Below are 5,136 nucleotides of genomic sequence, written 5' to 3' on the forward strand. Positions count from 1 at the left end.
AAATTCTGAAGGCCCAGGCGCTCGATCAATCTAACTACTTTACTATCAATATATATTTGTCTGTTAGGACAATAAAATGAGGATATGTTGGCAAGTATTTTAATAACAAACTATGAAGAAATTTCGAGCAAAATAATAAAAAAAAAGTATTGAAAAAGATTTTGCAATATTTACGTTCTTCTCCTGTTTATTCAAATATAACAATTTTCCTTTCGTTATGACCTCAATTATTATAAAAAGTACATATTCACTATTATAAAATGTACTGTACATAATATAAATATAATATTCCTTTAATATAAATAAAATGAAGAGTTTGTTTGTGTGTTTGTCTGTCTGTCTGCCTGTGTGCTGCCTGGGGACCAGACGAGTGGACCGGGAGTTACCAAATTTTGGTCAGGGGTTGGCCCAGTCTCCAGATCAAGACGAAGTTTTTTTCAAATTTCGAAACAGTGGGGTCTCAGGGGTGCGTTTACCGGAACCGGCTTTGGAACCAGACAAATTGACCTAGAGTTATCAAATTTTAGTCACGAATACCTTGGTCAGACCAGAGTTAAACGTTTCTGTCGAAATTCGAACCAGGGGGGTCTCAGGGGGCGTTTATCGGGACATGTAAAAGTAGTAGAAAATGATCAATATTTATTTATTTATTTAACAATCACCAGATACAGCTCAGAGGCCATTTTACATTGGATATCCAACAACATTAACAATGGAAAGGATTTGGGAAGGTATCGGCCAGGGCCTGTTTAGTAGGTGCTATCCCGGCATTTGCCTGGTAGGACTGAGGGAAACCCTGGAAAACCTCAGTCAGAATGCTAGGCAGCGGGATTCGAAACCACGACCTCCCAAATGCGAAGCCAACGCTCTACCACTTGAGCTATTAGTGCCGAATTCATATTTTCGCGGTCGCTGAAATCAATGGTAAAACTCCAGTCGCATTAACTTCCAAATTCACGCTATTCGCCTCCGGGCCGGGGGTCACCGGAAGGGGGTGAGATACCAAGACATATAAAAGTAATACAAAATGACCAATATTAGTGTCAAATCCATAGTTTTCGCGGTCGCTGAAATCAATGGTGACACTTCAATTAGCGATGACTTGCAAGTATACGGGCCGGGAGCCAGCGGGGTGTGGATACCGAGGCATGTAAAAAAATATCCCAAAATGGCCGATATTAGTATCAAATCCATAGTTTTCGTGGTCGCTGAGATCAATGGTGATACTCCCACAGGCGTTAACTTCCAAATACAGCCCCTGTGCGAAGCATATGTATATTCAACTAGTTTTACAATATATGCGTTCCTTTCTCTGTTGAATCAAATGCTAACAGAACTTTCTTTCAACATAATTTTTTTGTTTTTATTATTCCGTCAACTACTGTCGGTTCCAAATGACAGGTTAAAGGAGCAACAGAAAATTGTCCTTGAAATAACATGTTTGACACTGCAAGGATGCGATGACGAAAAGTTATGATTAAAAATGCCCACGCTGTTACACAACGGCACTTATGCTTTCGAAAGCTTGAAATCTCCCTGACTAGTAGCAGGAATTCTGAGAATTCCATAACTTTTCTTGAAATTTCAAATTCCCTGACTCTTCCAAAATACCTCGCTTACCTCACCACCATATTGCAAGTAATACAAATCTCCTCATAAGAAAAAGTAAGCAAAAGCTTCCTGTAGGTTTCTTTTTAATTTTTAACGCTGATCCTTCTTTTTGTCATTTCATTTTGTTTTAACCTTCCTTAATTTTTTCATTTCTGGTCTCGAAGGGGGGGGGGTCCGGACCCCCCGGACCCCCCCCCTTGGCTACGTGCCTGATAATAGGACACTATAAATGTGCCGTAGTTGTCATGTGAACCTCTGTGGTTCTAAGCCGGAAAAATAATATGCATTTTGATCAATAGTCCAGGAAATCTAGAGCAATTTTACCCTCAACCTGGGCAAAATTGCAACTTTTAGTTTTACACCTGTATTTTGTTTAGGTACCCCACCTGATGAAAATATCCAAAATCCGACAAGATCGGACCACGGGAACACCTCCAAAAACGGGTTTCAAAATGGCGGACCAAGGTTTTTCGAAAAAATCGTAGACCTTTACGTTGGCGGCTCTAGTAGTCCTCTTAATTGACACAGAGACATGAATGATACCTGGTTGAAACGCTCGTAGACAACAAATTCCAACGAAGTGACTTTTGTACCCATCATGCCCAACCCCTAGAAGAAGAAGAAGAAGAAGAAAGTTGATTTTTTGTTTTTTTCTCTTCTAAATTGATATTTCTTGGACCCTTGCAACACTGTACGTCCTCATACGCCTTCAGAAAAATTCCCACGCGTAGTCCAGATATTGGTAACAATAACATTAAAAAATGAAGGACGTAGGTTCAACAGTAAGGGAGATAAAAATTCGGAACCGCGGACCAAGGAGGGTCACTCTGTATATTTTTTACAGTGGTCTAACTTATGTTTCTTAGATCTAGCATCCTCCCTAATTGTCACAGACATGGAGCATACCGCATTGGAAAGCTTATGGAACCCCCTTGCCAACGACGTATCGTTTGTGCCCCCTGTGCCCAGCCTGTAGAAAAAGAAGAAGAAGAAACCTTGAAAAAATTGGGAAAATCTACACTTTTACCTTTCTTGGGCTCTGGCAACCTTAAAAATCGTTGTGCACAAGGGGCACATACGATACGTCGTTGGAAAGGGGGTTCTTTAAGCTTTTCTACAAATCAGTACTGAATAGCGTACTTAAAATCATAAAGAATAAACCATAGTAACTATGTAGTTTAAGAAGCCAAGATGGATGTTACATTTACTTTAAGTGTTCCGCAATGTTCTTTCTTCATGGAGCAGATTGCCCTAAAAAGAAAAACGTCATCGCCGATTCAAAAACGAGTTACTCGCTCGTCGGATGGGTCCTTCAACGGCAACAGTGACGCCTGTCTTATTTGATGACCGTCACGTGTTGAAATCAGAAAATGTGCGAGTGAAAACACAAGCATTGCCACACAGCATTTTAAAGTGTTGCAATGAACGAAACGATAACTGGTCACAAACTGTCCGAGGTCGAATTGAGTACTTCTCATCTGATCTTCATGCAGCAGATTGTGTCTATCACAGATCATGTAGTATCAACTTTCGAACAGGTAAAGCAATTCCTCAACAATACTGCACCGATAATCAGTCAGCGTCAAAAAAGTTCCGGGCTGGCCGACCTACAAATCATGAGAGAATTCGTGCATTTCAGCGCATCTGTAGTTATTTGGAAGAGCACGATGATGAGCAACTAACTGTTGGAGAACTTGTTACAAAAATGGGCACATTTCTTGAAGGGACTGATCACATTGCATATGACAGACGGCACATGAAGCGTCAACTAATGGAGTACTTCGGTGACAAAATTATAATTTCTAGTGACAGTGGAAAAAACGACTTCATTACACTTCGAGAAACTGCCAATCACATTCTACGGGCATATCGTGATTTACCACGAGAGTATGATGAAGAAAAGGAAAATAATAGAATCATAGAAACCGCAGCTCGACTGATCAAAAGCGACATAAAATCCAAACTACAATCTGGAAGTGATACATATCCTTCACCCAGCGAGTTGACCATTCAGGAATCCCTTCAGTAAATTCCACCTAGCCTTAAACTATTCTGTGCCACACTTTTTGCCGGAAAGGACAATGAAACCAAAATAGCATCGATTGGCCAGTGTTTGATGCAAGCAGCCAGACCAAGAGCTATATTAGCTCCTCTGCAGTTAGGTGTTGCTGTGCAGCTGCACCACCACTATCGATCGTAACACCTGATTACACGCTACATCACCTGGGATTTTGCTCTTCATACGCGGAAGTGCAGCAGTTTGAACGCTGTGCTGCAAGTACATTTGGTAATCGTGTGACCGAAATGTCAGCAGAGCAGACTCTCCTCTTTGCAGCGGATAATGTAGACCATAATCTCCAAACGCTGAGTGGTTTAGGCACATTCCATGGTATTGGAATGTTGGCGGCCATTACTCCATCCACTACTACCAGTCTAACCATTCTTCGGAAGCCTGTCTCTGATGCTGATATGAAGTCCCTTGCCAGTGTTCCCATTCATGCATACACTGAAGCCAGGGCTATTCTTGAAAAGGTCAACTGTAAACTGGTAACAGCACCATCACCGAACGAAAGCTCCCTGGATATTTTGTGGAAATTTTCCTGGCACTTTCCGTCACGCACACTAAACTGGTCAGGAATGATACAGGCCATTTACGCAGATCCATCTCTTCATCATCCAGGGAAATCCACTGTTCTCTGCTTACCGATTATTGACCTCCCTCCATCTGATATGTCATGCATCTATTCCACTTTAGTGTGCCTGAATAATCTTGCGAGAAAATATAAAGTCACACCAATCATCACCTTAGACCAACCACTGTTTTGGAAAGCTTCACGTATCCTGCATGACAGAGCACATAACACCAGTATTAAGGACACGGTTCTCCTGTTGGGCTCATTTCATACTCTGATGAACCTTCTAGGAGCAATTGGTTCCCTGATGGATGGTTCAGGCTTACGTGAAATCTTGCATGAGGTTTATGGAGAAAATTCGGTTGTACATATGTTAAGTGGCAAGTCCGTAGCAAGAGCCTTCCGTGCGCACATGATGGTTGACCTCGCATTAAGTGCATTGCTTGTGGAGAATGTTTTTCTGGAGACCAATAACGGAATACACAGAACTATCAACGATGCTTACTCTCTCTACCAGAGTCTGATGTCGGGTGAGATTAATGTAACTGGAGCTAGTTCTTCACCTCTTCTTCAAGAAGCCCAGAAAAAAATAGAAGAACGAAAGTCAGAACTTATTAACACATCAAAAACAAGTCAGTTGTGGCTTGCATACCAGCGCATGTTGACTACAGCAAGGAAACTTGTGGCAGCAGAACGAACAGGAAGCTGGGAGGATCACCTTGATGCTATAGCAGAGTCCATTCCCATATTCGCTGCAGCAGGACACTTCAATTATTTGAAGTCGACATGCTTGTACCTGCAAACAATGTTAACGCTGCCATCGGTTAATCCAACAGTTCACGAAAGCTTTCAAAATGGGTTCGGAGTTATTAGAAGAAGCAACTGTTATTGG

The sequence above is a fragment of the Thermobia domestica genome, chromosome 5, assembly GCF_964235325.1.
Source record: "Thermobia domestica chromosome 5, izTheDome1.hap1.1, whole genome shotgun sequence".
Lineage (NCBI taxonomy): Eukaryota > Metazoa > Arthropoda > Insecta > Zygentoma > Lepismatidae > Thermobia > Thermobia domestica.